This window comes from Bacillus rossius, chromosome 2 (assembly GCF_032445375.1).
Source record: "Bacillus rossius redtenbacheri isolate Brsri chromosome 2, Brsri_v3, whole genome shotgun sequence".
Taxonomy (NCBI): domain Eukaryota; kingdom Metazoa; phylum Arthropoda; class Insecta; order Phasmatodea; family Bacillidae; genus Bacillus; species Bacillus rossius.
Window position 1 is genome coordinate 68,780,117 of NC_086331.1, and position 20,268 is coordinate 68,800,384.

Genomic DNA, 20,268 nt, shown 5'->3' on the forward strand with positions numbered 1-20,268 from the left:
TAGGTAACATACTTTCATTCAACTTACACACCAAAATTTGGTTAGATGAAAACAGCAACAAAGAGCAAATCTTTAAGGTTAACTAAAAAAATGTTGGTGTTTTTGGTGATGGTAGTCTTGTTGGTTGGGGTAGTGAGAGTCAAAAGTATTGTTGGTTGTGGTGGTAGTATTGTGATTGGTTGTGGTGGTGGAAGTATATTATTGGTTGTAGTAGTAATATTACCTATACGAAGTTATGGTGGTGGTAGTACTGTTGAAGGTTGTGATGATGATAGTTGACGTCGTCCGGGCCTGCGGCCCCTTTGAGCCCGATATGACACCGCCCAACCACCATCTCTGTTCAAACCTCCCGCTCGTGCGTGCATGTGTGCGTGTGTTTCTAGCCCGGCAAGAGGGCGCTTAGATGCAGTGCGCCGCACCCCTAATATATATTAATTAATATTGTAATCCTTTTTCTTTCCGCCCCCAAACAGTGTAACGATGGCTATGCATGTATGTGTTTTTAATTAATAACTTCATGGTGTTTTATTATTTAAGAATTCCAAGCACGAACAAGGACGCTCCCTAGCGGGCGAAGGAGGAACTAGCGTGCAACTCATTTGAACCATGTTTTATGTTTATAAGTAATTATTACAGACGGTCGGGACATGGAAGTAATTTAATAATTATTGTAAAATTTGTTATGTATTTTCTAAGAGTAACCCGGGGCACGCTACAGCAAAGTGTAACGGTAATTGTGTTCGGCGCGAAGGGGCGCCATGTTGCCACCTGCAAGCGATGAGCTCAGCCCAGTCTCCTTCTACAGCCGGCCGAGAGCGGACGTCTCTGCAGACACCCCGAGGACATCACCGTTGGTTTACCGAGTAGTAATTCTGTAACTTAATTTATTCAAATCGCTTTCTTTTCATCCTCGGGGCCTCTCTCGGTCGGAGAGACTACTTAAGTAATAATTATTCACTCTTCAGAGTTTTTATCTCATCGGTGTATTAAGTAACGGCTTGAGGCGGCCACGTGCGTGGTTCGCCTCCTCACCTAATCTGATTCGTGCCTCGGGCGTTTTATAGTTATATCAACGGAGGATCGTGTAAGGGCGTGTACCGTGAGTAGAATAAAAGCCAATTAACTGTGTTACGTGTTTTGTGTTCGGGGGGCCACGTGGGTCCCTAACCTGGTCAGCGGCATGTGGGACGCCCTGAGAGCCCACTGCGGTAATTAGAAGCGTGCCCGACGCTGAGAGCGGGCTTAGTTAGGGACAGGAGCTGCGTATAACATTTTGAGGGCTAATATCTCACCGCACACGGGCCACGTAACGCCCTGAGTTAGAGACTTTCAGCCGGGTCCACGTGCCCACTCAACACCGGTACGTCCTCATAGTATTGTTGTAAGTTGTGTTGGTGGTAGTATGTTTTTGGTTGTGGTAGTGCTATTGGCCGTGGTGGTGGTGGTGCTGGTGATAGATTTGTTGGTAGAGTGTTGTTGGTGGTGGTGGCGGTACTGTTGTTGATCATGGCAGAGGTGTTTTTTAATAAAAGGCAGTGGGTGTTTGTAGCAGCAGGTGGTGTTGGTTGTCACGGGGTGTGTTATTTGTTGTGATGGGTGTTGTTTGTGGGGGTGAGCAGTACTATTTAGGTGGTGGTGTTTGTGGTGGTAAAAACTTTTCATGGCATTGGGTGTTGTTCATGGCAGTGGGTGGTGGTTCTTCAGGTGTTTTGGTGTTGGTGAATGTTTTGGTTTTTGTAGAGTTTTTGTTGGTGGTTGTTTTGGTAGTTCTTTTAGTGGTGGTGGTTGTATTGTTGATAGTGGTAGTATTGCTGGTGGCAATAATATATTGGTGGTGGTGTTGGTGGAGTTAGTAGAATTGTTTGTGTTGGTGTTGGCATTGGTGGTGTTGGTTGTGGTGTTTGTGGAGTTGATATTATTTATGTTGGTGTTGGTGGGGTTGGTGCTGGAAGTTAGTGCTTGTAGTGTTAATGTTGGTAGTGGTGATAATAGGACTAAAATATTGTTGGTGGTGGTAGAATTGTCGGTGGTGGTGGTTGTGGTAGTATTATTTGTGGTGGAAGTACTGTCAGTGGTGGTGGTTGTGGTAGTATTGTTTATGGTGGTAGTACTGTTGATAGTATTTTTGGTGGTGATAGTACTGTTGGTAGTGGTAGTGTTGTTAGTGGGGGTAGCATTTTTGTGATGTTGGTGGTAATGTTTTTTTGGTGCTTGTATTGTTGATGGTGGTAGATTGGTTTGACATGGTTACTACAAACTTGTAATTACAAAATTCTCTGACCTTTTCCAGGTTTATCAGACCTGAATCAACCGTGGAGCCACTTGGTGATGGTACTTATTCTGAAGGGTAAGAAGGTTGTATATTCTGTTAAAAAGTGTTGTTTTAATCTTGAAAAGTACACCTCCAAAATAAATTAAAATTACTTGATAAAACCTTTTTCTCTGGAAAAAAAAAAAACACGAGGAACTGACTTTGTGTGTACCTATTATCTGATTTTAGTTGGTAAACCTTATTGCATTACAATTAATTTTTGGTCATTCTTAAGAAAAGTCATTATTCTAAAAAAAATAAAAAATTTCCAAAAAGGTTTCTTTTTTTTCATATTGTGACATGTTTTTCAATAAATCTCTAAGAGGGTGATGTGATACTTCTATTAGTTTACCAGTACTTTACCATTTTAATGAGTATTTAGTTTACGTTTTATATATTACAAATACTATGTCGTAAAAATAATCAGTTATGTTAGCACAAAATTTTTTTTTCACCTAAATTCCCGAATATAAACTTTGTTAGCCCATTGTTAGAGACCTGCAAAATTCGCGGTTTCAATGGCCTTCAGGATAGACTGCACATACCCCTGTACACTCGGCCAAATAACGCAAGTTCATTGGCTGCCGACTTGTAAGTCGTCTCAGCTGGTTTGTCTGTGATTCGATCCTTCTTTGGTTGAGGGTTTATAACTGGTTGAGATTCGTCCAGATGAACAGTAAGCCAATAGCAAAATTATCTAAGAGGTATATGTGTTTGAATTCTAGCCTATCACCGAATAAATCCGCGAATATTGCAGGTCTCTACCCATTGTTCATCCTGATCAAATCTTTCCTACTAGAGTCCTGCGATGTTTATCCAGCGCCACAACTGATAGTCTTGTATGATTTCGCCAGGTTAGTATTAGCCATCATTTTTCATCCTGCCTCGGGCCACGAAGGCGACCAGTAAAAGTGTCCGGCTTCGTAACCAAGAGCGCTTTTCTCATTGTACTCCCAGGACACCCTACTTCCCAGAGCTCAGCTTAGGTTAGCAGCTCCAGTCATGCCCCATTCTAATGTTCCAGGGCTGTCGGGCACGTATCGGCACCCGGCCAGAGACATTTCTCACGAGCCAGCAGATTCCCCTTCCTTCTTTTACATGAACTCCAGCCAGGGCATCAACCAGGTCTTTAACCCCCGCTTCCGGCAAGCCTAAATCCAGGTCTTCTCGCAGGCCTGCTTTAGCCATCTTGTGGCGAAAATCCCAACTTCATTACTCTAGTTTGGCGCTGGGGCGAGACCTATAGCGGCCATCACCACACCTCTTCCTAGTTCTTTTTTTGCCCGACAGAGCATGCACCAGCTGGTCCCATAAGGGCAAGGCTTATGGTAGTCCCTTCTGCAGGACATTTGTGAACTAACCCCCGAGTTGTTTACCCTGCACACCGAAAGAGCGCGCTGCCTTTTGGAGCACAAGTGAACTCTGATGCTCCTTAAGTTAGGGTACCAGCCACCTTCGTTATTTTCTTTTGGTCAGCGCAACCTCCAGCCAATCAGAGGCCAGTTCCCACACTTCCTAGGCCTCCAGCCCCCTAAAATAAGTTCTTAACTACATGCAACTCTATAGATTGATTCATCCTTCGGGTGCTCTCAGAGTAACGTTCGATTCGGCTTCGACTGTAATTGGGGTGAGCTTACTGGCCGTACGTTGCCTTTTTGACTTGAGTTTTGTTGGCGCTTGGGGTATTAACGTTTCAGGAGTTACGTTTTGTGTGGTTGCGTAAGTTTCTTACGTGTTTTGTGCCAGAGTCGCGTGTAGAGATTATGTTAGCAACTGATTTTCTTGGTCGTGTGTAAGCCAGTCCCCTCTTAACATTTGTGCTTGTTGCGTAGCAGAATCATATTCGGGGCTTGTTTTATTGTGCCATGTCATGCCATGTTGAGGCATGCTGATTAAGCTCGCTTTTCGGAGCTCGTTTACGTAACGATGCGTGGGTTTGGCCTTACGTTGTAAATTATATTTGTGATTACTTGTATGTGTATTGTTTTACTTGTATTTAATTGTATTGCTCTGGCTGACTGCCTACGTAACAGTTTTTATGAATACATATGTTAAAAGGTATGTTAAAGGTTTAAAATATTATTTATCCTAACTGTGTACACCGCGATTAAGGTCATTCTGTGTTGACGTTAAATTATTGCCTTTGAGCCTTGTAAATATTGTAACTGGTTGTGTACGAAACTAGGGAAAAGAAATTAAGATATTAAATGTGGCTTGCCAGTCACCTTGAGACTTGATTCTTTGTTTTGCATAGACACAACTTCTACTCCGTACCTCCGTAGTGTAACGGAGTCGCATCTCTAGTCTGTCTTAGTGTTTTTTTACTTGTTCTCTTATAAGCGCACATGGTTTGTAGTCCCTTTGGCTCCTCGGGGTCGGAAGCGGCTGCAAATTTCTGCGCTACTCTGCTCTGGAGCAGATAGTCTTGCGTTCTTGTGCCTTGTTTCAAGTTTGCGATCATGGCTTCGGTGGGGTGGATCTACAAGCTTTCGCGGAGCGAGTTGCTGCAGCAGTTGGAGGAGAACGGCCTGGAGTTCGACCCTGACAGCACCGTGGCAAAGTTCCGCGCTCAGCTGGTGCAGTTTGTGAGGCATACCTGGGTATCCTCGAGTGCAGAGTCCCCGGGTCCTGCTTCTGGTTCAGTGAGTCCACCAAGTCATTCGGCATTTAATACCAAACTTTTTTTTTCAGCCCTGAAATCCCTCCCTTCCTTAGAGGGAGTCGAGCCTAGGGCAGCCTTAAATTTTTTACTGGAGGTGTCAAAAATAAATGATCTTCACCTAGTTTCCGAAGTTGATTTGTTTAAGGCCTTGAAGTAAGTGCGGTATCACATATCATAAACTTTTAACTCATGCTGTGTGGAATAAGTCTAGTTTTCTGGAGTTTAAGTCTGCGGTTCTGAGGCTAGTGTGTCCTCCACGAGTGATGGATAGCTGCAAGAGAGAATTAGTTTACAGGTTTCAGCTTCCCAGCGAGTCTTTAGTAGCCTTCATAAACTCAGTTGTTATATATGCAGAGGCCCTAGAGTTGCATCTTCCAGAAAGGGAGCTAGTACAAATCGTGTTAGGCAACATTTCCCCCTTGTCACTGCAGCACAGTACCATGCTGGCGCCACCCACCACCCTTCAGGAATTACTTCAGTGGGGCCTAGAGGTGGAAGCCCGTCTATCTACTGTCAAGAAGTATCACACTGACTTTTCTCCCGCAGCTATGAAGCCCACTGCATTTCCGCAGACGAGGCAGTTGCGAGCGGCACCGGGCAAGATTTTTGTTGCCGGAGCTGCCGAGCGACCGCCCGGTCGCAATAGCAGTGCAACCGCTCCTTGTGCGGACACACGAGCCACGCTCGCGGACACGCGCCAGACAGCACAAGTGTCACATGCCACTGACGTCAGAGACGCCCATGGCAGGTGTGCAAACTGTTTTGAGTTCGGCCACACAGTTGCCGAGTGCGAGCGCACTCGTATAGGATACCAGATGCGCAAATGCTTTAAATGCAAACAGCCCGGGCATTATCGCAGAGACTGTCCGGAAAACGCTCTTTGACGGGACGTAAGCTTGAAAGTCTTCGTTGCAAATTCCGTAAAGCCAAGTCTGATAATCATCAATTGCATTTAGTTCCGGTGTGGATTAGGGATCATTTTTACCCGGCCCTAGTGGACACGGGTGCCTCCCACTCTTTAATTAGGGACTCTTTGTTTAATAACTTGTGCAGTAGGTTTCCCCACTTAAGCGCGAGGGTCGTTGAAACCCAGGCGGTTAGAATGTGTACCGCTAATAACACCGTTTTGACGGCTAGGAAGTCCGTGCTCCTTCACATTAAAATTTCTAGTTTATCGTGGGACTGGGTCTTTATGATTGTGCCGGGTTTAGCATACAGTCTCATTTTGGGCCTGGATTTTTTGGGTAGAACGCGATGTGTCGTCGATGTTTCTGCCCATTCCCTTAGTTTTGGTTTTAGGCCTAATCTTAAGGTGTTCTTAACTCTTGAGCAGGCCGTCCCTTTTGTGATGACCTGTACCGAGGCCAGCGCGAGTGAGCATGGTAAGGCTGTAGCGAATCTGGTTGCTGAATTTTCTGATGTTATAACTAAGTCTATTGGGCGTTGTGACGTCCTCCCATACCGTTTTTACTTAAAAGACGAAACTCCAGTAAAATATAAGTATTATAAGGTGTCTCCGCCTAATCTGCAGGCCATGAGAGAAATAGTCGATAAACTCCTTTGAGCAGGAGTCAACTCTCCCTCGACTTCAGACTTCAGCACGCCTACGTTCCTTGTTCCTAAGAGCTCTGTATCTGAATTTAGGATGGTCCATAATTACAGGCCATTATGTGATAAAATTATTGAACAGATTTTTCCCCTCCCTACAGTTGAAAGTGCCCTGCAACATCTGGGAAAAGCTAAGGTTTTTCAGTTATTGATCCCAATGCTAGCTTTCACCAGTGCCAGCTAGATCCCGCGTGTCACAAGTATACCGCCTTCAGCACGCCCTGGGGGCATTTTGAATTCAATAGGATTCCCATGGGCGTATCCTTTGGTAGCAAGGCCTTGAGCCGAGTGCTGGACCACGTGTTGAGTGACCTGAAATATAAGAGTGTTTTCAATTATATCGACGACATCATTGTCTATAGCGAGACGTTCGAGGAGCATCTGGTTCACTTAAGGGAGGTCCTACAGCGTCTGAGAGCAGCTCACCTTACCGTTAATCCTCGAAAAATAGATTTGGCAAAAAATAATGTAAAATTTCTGGGTTTTATTATTTCGGAGTGCAATCTTATAATGGATCCCGATAAAATCGGCCCAATCATTAACTTTACCCGCCCTAAAAATCTCAAGGGAGTTCTCCGATTCCTAGGAATGATGGGATATTTCGCCCACTTCGTGCCTAATTACGCGGCCGTGAGTTCACCCTTGAACCATCTACCTAAAAAAAAAGTGGAATATTTGTGGGGGCCTGAACAGGAAAAGGCGTTCAATACCCTTAAGGCCTTGATAGCATCCCCGCCGGTCCTGGTTCTCCCGGACTTTGAGAAGCGTTTTGTCCTGCAAGTGGATGCCTCCTCCCTGGCCTTAGACGCTGTACTTGGCCATGTGGAGGAGGGCAGATTGCGTCCCATTGCCTTCGCCAGCCGCTCTCTACTAGTCGGAAAAGCAATTGGGTACCTACGAGAAGGAGGCCTTGGCTTGTCTCTATGGCGTCGAGAAATTTGAGCCCTATCTTGATTGCCGGGAGTTTGACTTGTTTACGGACAATCAGGCTCTCAGCTGGCTATTTAATCATCCCCATCAGCTGGAAAAATTGGGTCGTTGGATTCTCCGCCTGTCTAGATTTCGTTTTGTGTTGCGTCACATTAAGGGTGTGGACAATGTCATTGCAGACACCCTCTCACGTGTTTTCAATCCTGACGAGTTTGAGCAAGCTGTAGATCCCGCGCAGGCAGGCCTTGTAGAGCCGGCGCAAGTCTCTGTAGCCAAGATATTTCCTGAATCATATTTTAACATTCGCGACTGTTAAGCAGAGGACACGTTGTGCTGTGAGATCAGGAAGGACCTGGCGGCGAGAAAGGTTGTGCCGTATGTCGAGGAGAAGGGCTTGATATTTTATAAAGGCAACTCCGGTCGCGCCCGCAAGGCCGTGGTGCCAGAAAAGTTACGCCCCATGGTCTTTTCTTTATTTCCACGAGTCTTTGATAGGAGGGCATTTGGGCGCAGACAAAACGTATAAGCGCATTGCCGCCCATCTCGCCTGGCCGGAATTAAAGGAGGATGTCCGGGTTTACGTCCGCGCCTGTCCAGATTGTCAGTTGTCAAAGCCGCCCCACAACACTAAGGTGGGCCTCTATAGTGCTGACGCCCCTGTTGCCCCTTGGCACGTGGTGCACATGGATATTTTTGGCCCTTTGGCTCGTTCCCGTAAGGGTAATAACTGTTTGTTGGTTCTCTTGGATATATTTGTAAGTACATTGTTTTGCTGCCTCTTAAGAATATGAAGGCTGAATCCATTGTAAAGTCTTTAAGGGATAATGTTTGGAAAATTTTTGGAGCCCCTGCCATGCTGGTATCGGACAATGCTAAATATTTCCAGTCCACGGCCTACAAAAATGTGTGTATAGAGTGGGCTATTAGGCCTATTTTTAGTAGTGCCTACTTTCCGAAGGGTAATCACAGTGAACGCTTAAATAAAGTCCTAAAGAGTATCCTTACATGCTTCTATCGCGATGATCAGTCTTTGTGAGATAGTGATTTGGATTTTATTTTCGTTGGCTTGAACTCCGCGGTGCATTCTGCTACTGGTTTCCCACCCTCCATTCCTTTCCTGGGCCGCGAACTTACTCATCCCCTCCTTAATATCTGGGGTCTGCCCACCTGGGACACTGCACTCGACAGCGCTTCCCTGGAAGCCGTTCTGGATTCCGTGTCCTGTAATTTATTGAAGGCTAGGGAGATTGTTGCAGCTACGTATAATAGGGGTAGGTCAGATCACAAATTTGAGGTAAGGCAAAAGGTACTATGCCGGAGCTTTGTGTTACCCTCCCGCATAGATAATGTTAATGTTAAATTGCTGCCGCCGTATTGCGGCCCCTTTGAGATTGTTCGTTTTTTGGGCCCCAATACAGCGTTGCTTCGCTCTTGTTCCTCTAAACATAAATTTCGAAAATCATATGTTATACATTTAAAGCCTTTTAATACCTAAATGTGTTTTACTTGATTGTGGCATATGTTTTCTGATCATCGTTTCTATTTTTTTTTTTTTTTTGGATGGGTTCGGGTGCCTTGTGTTGCCCCCTTTTTTTTTGTTTGTATGTTTGCGGGCTGTGATTTCCCTATCCCCTCCCCTGGCATTGCGAATACTAGCTGTTCTGCCTATTCTACTATGACTTTGCCACATCGTCCGTCTGCGACTGCTGCCTGAATCACCTGCGTCGACGGCCCTCGGAGAGACCATACAAGAGCCACATCTCATCCACGTTCGTCCTGTGACGTCCTGACTCACCAGACCTGCATCTTATCGCCACCTCTATAGTCTTCCATCTGGGCTGGGTCCGCCCTTACTGTTGCTTTGGAGGCCAGTTGCTGTCTGCCTTCGCCTCACCTCTCGATGCCGTGGAGTTCGAAATTCAGGGGAGGCGCTGCTCCGGCCATGTGGAGGCTCGCCGGGTCCTTGGGGACGTTCACGGGCTGCCGCCAGTACCTACAGCTGTGGAGCATCCGCTGGGGCCGTCTGCGGGGGCTGCCGTTCGATTTCCTGGGGACGCTCGCGGGCTCCCGCCAAGGCTTGGTGGTGGTAGAGATTCCGCTTGACTGCTCTCCCCGGGAACTGCGCCGTTCGTCTCGCGTCCTTGTCCTGTGGGCTGCCGACTCCCAGGGTGCAAGCTCCTACTGCGCCGGGAATCCCTGGCCACGGCTTTTCGTTTCGACAAGAACTACCGACGAGTCGCTGGTAGCTGGAAGCTGGTTGAAGGCCGCAGGACGCTGTTGCCGGGCGCCGCCGCCTCCTAGCTGCGCAGCGACGCCGATCTTCAAACTACCTTCATTATGAACTGTTTCGTCAGTACTCGTGCAAGAAGATGGGTGCACATTGTGTATCGTCTGGCTTATATAAGAATGCTAGTTCCTGAGGTGCTAAGTACTTAAACAAAAAAAAAATATATATTGTTTTTAAGGGGGGCAGAATTTGAAGCGGACGTTTCCGCCGTCTTGTAAGCGCGCGCCATCCTTACCCTCCCTTCCTTCTCTTGGTAGAACCCCTCCCAATCTCTCTCCACCCCACCCCCCCACCTGTTCCGCGCCGTGCGCAGGTTCCCTACCCTTCCGTTCTGCGCACGCGCACTTGTTGTTGGCTCGTCTATATAAGGATATGCAGAATGATTAGGGCCTTCTTATTCGCCTTAGTCGCCTTGACCTAGTCTGTCGACTTGCCGTAGTGAGGCGTAACTTATGTCAGTCCAGTGTAATCATATTTTCTGGAGATTGTGTCATTTGGAAGACTTGGATTCACGTAGCTGTATAGCCCTTAAGTTTTCATTTCTGTAGGGGCTTAGCTAATTATGTGCTTATGTGCTGCGCCAATTGAACCTTTTGCCGGGTATAGTAAAATTGCCGCTTAAGTTTTCTGATCATGCTATGTAGGGTTTATGAGGAGGCCTTGCCTTGGGTACCCGCGGGTGCTCTCAGAGTAACGTGCGATTCGGCTTCGACTGTAATTGGGGTGAGCTTACTGGCCGTACGTTGCCTTTTTGACTTGAGTTTTTGTTGGCGCTTAGGAGAATTAACGTTTCAGGAGTTACGTTTTGTGTGGTTGCGTAAGTTTCTTACGTGTTTTGTGCCAGGGTCGCGTATAGAGATTATGTTAGCAACTGATTTTCTTGGTCGTGTGTAAGCCAGTCCCCTCTTAACATTTGTGCTTGTTGCGTAGCAGAATCATATTCGGGGCTTGTTTTATTGTGCCATGTCATGCCATGTTGAGGCATGCTGATTAAGCTCGCTTTTCGGAGCTCGTTTACGTAACGATGCGTGGGTTTGGCCTTACGTTGTAAATTATATTTGTGATTACTTGTATGTGTATTGTTTTACTTGTATTTAATTGTATTGCTCTGGCTGACTGCCTACGTAACAGTTTTTATGAATACATATGTTAAAAGGTATGTTAAAGGTTTAAAATATTATTTATCCTAACTGTGTACACCGCGATTAAGGTCATTCTGTGTTGACGTTAAATTATTGCCTTTGAGCCTTGTAAATATTGTAACTGGTTGTGTACGAAACTAGGGAAAAGAAATTAAGATATTAAATGTGGCTTGCCAGTCACCTTGAGACTTGATTCTTTGTTTTGCATAGACACAACTTCTACTCCGTACCTCCGTAGTGTAACGGAGTCGCATCTCTAGTCTGTCTTAGTGTTTTTTTACTTGTTCTCTTATAAGCGCACATGGTTTGTAGTCCCTTTGGCTCCTCGGGGTCGGAAGCGGCTGCAACCTAATCCAATAATATTCCATGTAAAATTCAGAAATCATTAGTAATAAAGAAAGTATTCTTACAAGTTTAACAAATACCTACTAATTTTTTTTATGTTATTCAAATTAAAAACAATATGTAATTTTAATAATGAAACTAATGTATACCTGAGGTTGCCAATTACACCAGTTGAGGTTACCTGAGTTTGAAAGAGAAGTTTTAAGAGTCATTCAATTATACCGACAACAGTACATGTTTGCTGATTGTTGTCACATCGTGTTATTTTGTATTTGTTTCAGTTTTGAATTTATAAATGATATCCAGTGAAATTTTTTTTCGCCGGCATCAAAACATGTGCAGTCTGGTTTTTCGTTTTATACATTTTGTTGCTCTAACTAAATATCCAATCAACGTGAAAATTTGCAGAAATCGCAAATAAATATATTATACTTGCAAAACACTAATTCATATCTCCTTCCCACAAGAAAGGTACTATCTGAATTCTATAGCATGAAAAATAATTATTCAAATATTTTTGAATAAATTTTCAGAATTATATCTCTACTAACATGCAAAAGCCAGGAATATCCAGATTTACTGGAAATAAATTCAGTGTTGGATTGATCATGATAGGTGATGCAGGTACATTAAAATAAATGACAACTGGCAAAACTAACTGCATTTTAGATCACATGTGTTTGTAAACAAGGGCTATTGATTTGCCTAAAACTATTGAATTTATGCAATAGAACTTGAATGTAAACATGCGGGAATACATTTATTTTTTGTTAAACTCCATGTTTACAGTAAAAAGCACCAGATTTCACAAAAAGAAGAAAAATCAACTTAATATCATGCTATTAAACATTTTAGCATTTATTGAGCTATTTAACATCGACAAAAGCTGCAGTATTTTCTGTTTCACTTCTGTTATCACAAGAGAAGATCCCAGAAATATGTTGTGATTTTCTTGACTGTTTTAATCTCCCTGACTTTTCCCTGTTTTATGTACTTGTAGCAGCCATGTTGGTGGAGGTAGTAGCTTGATGGTGGTAGTGTGGATGTGTTGGCAGTGTTTTAGTAGTAGTGGTGGTGGTGGTGGTGGTGGTGATTGAAGGTGTATGATGGTAGTGGGGGTGTGGTTGTGGGGGTAGGAGTGGTGGGGGAAGGGAGGTGGGGGAGGGGTGGTAGTGGTGGTGGTGGTGGTGGTGGTGCTTATGTTGGTAGTGGTGAAATAAGGCTTAAAAAATTGTTAACCCTGGGGTCATTACACAGGTGATGGGTTAAGGTATGAGAATTAAAGCAGCAATGAGATCCATTTGGGAGGGAAAACAGGAGTAAAACAACAAAGCCTACTGCTTCATGGAAATTTCTACTGTGTATTGTAACATAACAATGTAACATAATGTATTGTAACTTACAATACTTTATGGTATATTATAAAGATGAAAAAAATAGCTTATAGTGATCTCTAATTAGACAATATTCTATTTCACTCTAGTTGTAAAGAAAGAGGTCAACTTAATTTGCAAATATATATGCACTGACAAAATTTTCAACCTGCTGGTCAAATATTTTATTCATAGGTAACAAGTTGAAAATCTCAGAGATGATTTTTGACTGACAATAATAAGCTACATGTTATGTCACACGAGCGGTAATACTTATAACATCGCAGACCCCTGAACTATCCGACTTGAAATATTTATTTTAGGTATAAGTTTTATGTTTTTCTACAATTGCAGTAGAGCAGCTGATTCTATAATTCAATATCATAGTGCCCTAGTTTAATAGTGTATTTAATTTGCTAAAGTTTTGAATTTGTTCTTGGAGTTGTTACAGAAATTTATTTCTAAAAAAAACCACCCAAATACCTTTAGTGACTGAAATGAGATTTTATTTAAAAGTGGTGACATCATTCAGAGCTGTGCATATATGAGCCCTACATGCCATTACTCCCAATACCTCTCCCCTTATGGAATTTCCAATGCCTCGCTGGTGTCAAACGTGTGTGCGTATGTGTGTGTGTGTGGATGTGTGCGTGTGTGCATGTGCATGTGCGCATGTGCATGTGCGCATGTGCGTGTGCACATGTGCATGTGCGCGCGTGCGCATGTGCATGTGCGTGCGCGTGCGTGCGTGTGCGCGTGCGTGCGTGTGTGTGTGTACAATTCAAACCAAAGTATCTAAATATATAGCCCAAAAAACAACCAAGTTAATAGATCTTAACTCACTTTTAGGTTCCCTTTCTGATAGAAGAAATATTCTAGATGCAATGTTTGTTCATAACTGTTATAACTATAAACTGTTTTGTCCCCACATTTTTGAAACTACTGGGATAAAAATTCCTTCTTTCAACAGTCGCAAACAAACATTTTCATGTAACTTTTATAAGACTCATGATATAATTTACAGATTAATTACCAATTACAATAAATATGAGGAATTCCTAAAGACAACAAATAGAATATTCATTAAAAAAGTTTTTTCTTCTGCTCATCCTTAGATTCTCCAGTGTTAAATAAATAAATAAAATAAATAACTATAAATAAAAATTATTTATTAATAAAGATAATTTATTTTTCATCCACATCTGGAGAATTTAACCTTTTGATTTTGACTTGTCTAAATTTGTTTATTTCATCTCTTCCTGTAGAGAATGATGGTTTCATTAATGAATTGTTTATTGTGTCTATGTCTATTGTTTATTTTGTCCTTTGCATTTTGTTTTTGTTTGTATCTTTTATTGTGATAAGGTTTTTTCGTTTGTTTCTTTTAAGTTTTTTATATCCCCGTGCACACCCTAGTACCCTCTTTATGAGGCTTTGGTGTGCATGTCACAACTGTAATAAATAAATAAAAAATAAATAAATAAACAGCTAATGCCTGCCAGCGAGCGCAGTCAAGCCAATAACATATAATAAATAATAGTGTAAGTTTATTCTGTAAAAGTAATTAATGATTAATACTTCAAACCTTATTTCTTAAAGTTGAAAGTTTTTTTTTTCCAGCTACTATAAACAATCAGACTTTTATTACTTACATAGCCTTCAACCACAACGGACCTGGACTGCAGAAGGGCATTCTATATTTTAGTAATCAAATTGCAATTGTTACAGAAATTAAAAAAGGAATTTTATGGTTTGATTAATTGTATTGTAATTTTGAAGAAAATATTCTTATTTAAATTGGCGTATATCAGGGGCATGACACGAGTTAGCATAATAATACACGAGTTTTGTCGTGATGGTATTGACAAACAACCTCTGCAACCATGTCTTGCCCCAGTCACTTCGTACCTTCACCAAGGTAGAACGCTTACAGCACTCCGAGGACTTCACCTTTGGTAATATTTGAGCTAAGCAATTCTATCTGCCGTAATTTATCTCAATTGCTTACGTTTATCCTCAGAGCCTACCTCGGAGGCGCAACTGCATAATTAATTTGTATTTAAACTAGCTCGCCAGAATTTGTCATCACCATGAATATTCTCTTCAACCACAAGGTGGTTTGAACCTCCATAAACCGGTTGTGCCGCAAGGCTTTTCACAGTTTAATTTCATATTGTAAACATTGTACAAGAGACGTGCGTCGAGCAGCGTATAGTAAAACTGTTTTGCCTACTTTGTGTTGGCCTCATTCATCTTACCACATGTGTATTGAGGGTTCCTGTCCGCATGTGGGACGACAAAGAGCCTGTTAGAGATTAAAGCATGCCCAACAACAAGAGCGGGCCGGGTCCAGGGGATTTGGACATATTTAAGGGGGTTATGAGTAACGCATCACATGGGCGACGTCATGACCCCAGATTGAGTATCTACCGGATCCGTGGCCCTACACACGGTGGCACCATTAATTTGAACATCTGCCAGATAACAAAACTCCTGGCCAAGTCGAGTGGCCATGAGGCTTACTTACGACAGTAGGCCACACCACGTCAGTGGTTTGCTTTTGATTATTTTTTATATGGATATCATATTAACATGGTAAGTTCCACATTAGTATCAGTTTTTGTTTCTGATGCAGTTGAATGTGAGATGTCAGGCAAGAGGGATAGAAATATTTTTCCCTGCCGAGTAATGTGCCTGTTTTAATATTGAAGATGTGTAATTTTATGCTGGCTTGTGATTGCCAGGTTAGCATGGGGTGACAGGCACAAAGAATTAAGCTGTGACAGGCATAATTTACTTCTGTATAAAAATGATAGTACAGGTGTATGAAATGTTTGTCGTTTTACTGCTGTTATGCCAATTGAAATTATTGGCTTTTATACAAATTTGTGTGCAAAGAAGACAGCATTGTCAAGATTATCGTACAGGCCAATATGGCCAGCTGTTTGTTTGGGATCCTCGGTTCTAGTGTTGGAAAATGTACAAGCTGTTTGAGACAGTTTGTTGTGGTGTGGCTGTTGAGCATAAAATGTTCAAGTTGACAATGCTGCATGATTATTACATAGTAGTGAAGGCAGGCAGTAAAGAAGATGGAGTCCTGTTAGCCACAAAATGAGTTGTGCTGAATATTTTCAAAGTTATTAAAAGGTGCACAGCATAGGAGAATGAGTACTCATTGAATCACCATTTTCCGTTTGCCATGCTGGGGGATTCGAAATTTTATTGCTGCACATAGGTGGCCATTTTCTCCCTGTTGCCATGAATAATGTTGCTGTGATTTTTTTAGTTAGTCAGGCATTATATGTTGACATTTTGCCATTACCAATGACAAGAAATGAAGAAAAACACAGTGGTATGAAATTAGTGGGTTCTAATTCGGCTGTGTTGCAAGAGAAATAAACTGGTGGAATGAGAATATTTTTGTTAATCAAGAGTAAGGTTGAATTAATGAATTGCAATATTGATAGCAATTTCACATGGCTGGACATAATTTTATAATAATTGTACAATTAAGCATAACATTTTTGCTACTGTAAATTTGATGTGCAGATATTATCAATGAAAAGTGATAAGACCTGCTATTTTTATACAAAACTGGAATTAACCCCTGTAAACGTGAGGTCTGAACTGCCAACTAGTCACGTTAAGGTTTCAGAGTATGTTTCCTCATTAAAGCTTATGTCTGGGGACCATAATTTTTTAGATTTTGTATCAATGATATTGGAGCATGATGAGCTTATTTAAAGACTCGGTAATTTGGTGTTAAGGTTTAATTGATATTCAGATAATCTAATATTGGTGGCTAATCCTATAGTAGTGTGTGAAGGCAAACCAATGGACATATTAAGTGTTTGAGTACCATTCTGGTATTTTTAGAAAAAGATAACGGCTTTTGAGATTTAATATTTCTATTGTAAGCCCAGTTGTGTGTACTTAGGGAAGATAAAGAACTATTGTTGTTTATGTGAATGACAGAAATTTTTTTCAAACATAATATTTATAGAATCTTGGATTCATGAATAGTTTCAGAGATGCTAAAATTATCAAGAGGCTGTGCCTTAGTTGTGTACCTGTCAAGGCTACCTGAGGGGATGAAAGTGTGGATGCTGTGACTTAGTGTTTAAAGTAATATTAGATTATGTCATGCTGACCGACGCATCATATCCGCCTCCAGTTTAATCTCCTTTACTGAGTCCAATAACTTTGATATGGATTAGCTTTTAAGTAAAGTCAACCAGATTCTAAAATACTTATTTGCAGCTAACTTGTATGTGGTTACTTCCTTATTTGATGATGTTATGGAGATTTTCAAATACCTTTTTTATGTGAGCTACTATAGGAATGCTGTTGGAGGTGTTGATTGTTTTTACAAGCAGAGGTAGCTGACAATCAGATGAGTTTTAAACATCTACTAAGTGCACTCGTAACCACCAAATTATTGTCGCGTGATATTTATAGATACATCTTCATCGACCTTGTACATTGGGTGAAATTCCTTTGATACTGTAAGCAGCACAAGCATGCCTTTATAATATGAAACTGACAGTTATTAATTAATTATTTAATACAGTTAACATTTTTATCTTAAGAATGTATGTGTTATGCATTAAATAATTATTTTATTTAAAATGTATTAAATATTTTCAAAATCATTCATTCTTTTTTGCCTATGTTGCAGTGCCAGCAATAATATAAATATTATTATAACCATTTATAAAGCTTTAGACATGAAAGTTTAGTATGATTAAGCTAAATCAGGGCTGCCACCACTTTGAAAACAATATCCTTGATTGAAATGTGAAATATCATGTAATATCCTTGTTTTGAATATAAAATATCCTGTAAAATCCTGTACATTTAAAAATACAAAAAAATATGCAATTTTTATGAAAATTACTCGATTGTGGAAAACATGTTTTCCCATAATTTCATACTGTGACACTTTATGCCATTCACATCATTAACTAGCTACTTTTTCATGTTCTGTGCTCTTTTCCGCATCTTGTCAGTGGGCTTGAAAGCCAGACCTGCAGATGTTCTCATTCTGCAATGCAACAGCGCATTTAACATTGGTGATCATTGATGATCTGTGAACAGTTTTAACCATCTTGAGATTGCTGAAAACCCTTTCCACAGCAGATTTTCTCCAGTTGCAGCACCACTCAAAGCCAACACTTTGTACAGATGAGTTTCAACAATCTCAGATGGAAAGAACTTTGCTAACACTACAACCTGCCTAGTGACTGTCAGTTGATTCATCAATCATCAGTGTGAAAAATTGTGTCTTCATTGCATAGGTAACATAATCTGCAGCTGATGTACCCAAAGATTGAATAATTATCTGGCTAGTTTTAGTGGGAGAACAATGAAAGTTTCTTGCGATTTCACTATCTGGAAACATTTGCGGGACAAGTTTCGTGAAATTATCACTGAGTTTCACAGATAAATTGTTTTCACAAACTAAGTTCGCCCATAACAGTTCCGCATCAATTATTTTGTTTGGTTTGGTTTCAAAACTCGTCAAAGAACAACTCTGATCAGCAGCTCGTTGGTTCTTCGCATGAACTTGCGTCTTCAAGCCGCCCTTTGTCACGTTCAGTTCCGAGTTGCAAGTCGAACAAACGGCGGAAAATTCCGTTTTGCCACGCCTCAACCATTTCAATTCTTGCTCCCATTCTTTACGATAATGCTGTTTATAAAGTGATCTGTCCGGCGAAGCCTTTCGTTTTTTCTCCATCACAATCAGCTATGACCAAAACTACTACTTAAATCATGTAAGAAGTTTGTAAACAAATGCCGCACCTAAAACATTGTAACGGCAAAAAATACCAGTGTTTACTGACGCCATGACACTTCTTAGCATTTAACTCAACAAACAAAAAACATTTCCCCCAAAACCATACATATTGTACTTCATGAAACGATATGTGGGAGTATATGTTTTTGGTTTGTGGTTAAACGATTGGAAGTTCCATGGCGCTACACCTAATGTGAGTGTTTACTTTACTGTTGAATGCTTGTATGGTTTGACAACTTCAAATAGGTAGTTGAATGTAAATATTTACACGAACGAAATTCAAATATGAAAATATCAGTGAAGCGTCGTAAATATCCGTGAATGTCGCCGTTTATCCGTTAGTCCGTTTTAAGCTTCAAATATCCGTGAAAACGGATAAAATCCGTAAAAACGGCAGGCCTGAGCTAAATGCTTCTATAGCTTTAGGAATTTCATTTGTTATAATGCAACTCTGGCCTTTAAAGTAATAAACAAGCAAAGTAATAACACAACTTTTGTAAGGAACAGAAGGTACTATTTCAACAGTTATACTTTTTAAGATATTCCAGAAATATTTCTTTTTTATATTGTTATGATGTGAAATAAGGAAATTCCAGTTTCTATGAAAAAATAACAGTTCAAAGGTGGAATGGAAAAGCAAAACATTGCTCAGTTTTGCTAAAATTATTTTTTAATGAAATTATTTTACCCCACATGTAAATACTAGATTAATTAGGTAAATATGTAGAGTCACGGTATATGCGAAAAAAAAAAATGCTAAAAATCCAAAAATACTTTTATTGTATGCTCTTTCACGTCCTCTTTTCAAATCAACTGGCGGAGATAAGAAATTCCAAATACTTTAGGAGGTATCGAATTTTTTAATTTTCATCACAATACCTGCGTATTCATGCTGCGAATACCATTGTTTCTTGTTTACGAGTATCTATTATGTTTCTTATTGGACAATTTTGTCACGTGACAGTTCCGTGATTGGCCAATTTTGTCACGTGACAGTTCCGTGATTGGCCAATTTTGTCACGTGACAGTTCCGTGATTGGCCAATTTTGTCACGTGACAGTTCCGTGATTGGCCAATTTTGTCACGTGACAGTTCCGTGATTGGCCAATTTTGTCACGTGACAGTTCCGTGATTGGCCAATTTTGTCACGTGACAATTCCCTGATTGGCCAGTATTCAAATAAACCAATACGTGATTATTTATTTATTTATTAATGTTCCGTCGGAGGTATCGCGACGTAGGTGAACGACATAATTTCCTTATAATGGCAAAGGAAATGTACCAGCCTCCAACTTAGGTGGGCTTTTAACTTTTCTAATTTTAAAGTCTTATTTTTTATTTGGATATTGTTGTGCAAGTAATAAGTAACAAAAAATTTTTACGTGAGTTGTTAATGTTCATCATTTGTCCGGGTTTGTTAGGTCAGGTCAGTTACAATATAAATACTTTAAAACTACAGAACCATTGAAATTAAATCATATTATTTTTAATGTACGCTTAGTTTGAAAGTATTCATAATGTAACTGACCTGACCTAATCGACCATTTTAGTTCGTACTGTTCATCCTTTGTCCCGGTTTGTTTGGTCAGGTCAGTTACATTATAAATATTTTAAAACTAAAAAGCCATTAAAATTAATTCACATTATTTTTTATGCCCGCTTAGTTTGAAAGTATTAATAATGTAACTGACCTGACCTAATCGACCATTTTATTTATTAAGCATTCACAAACACACGGCAAAATAACAAAAATTGCGTCGTTCGAATGGTTGTACAGGTGTTGTATTGCTAAATTAAAAAATTTGATATCTCC

The 20,268-nt window shown here is 41.0% G+C and overlaps 1 protein-coding gene across 14 annotated transcripts in view; it reads right to left on the reverse strand.

The window, feature by feature from the left end:
• Window positions 1-20,268, reverse strand: part of LOC134529350 (sarcolemmal membrane-associated protein-like) — a 236,039-nt gene that overhangs the window by 73,704 nt on the left and 142,067 nt on the right. The window lies entirely within an intron of this gene.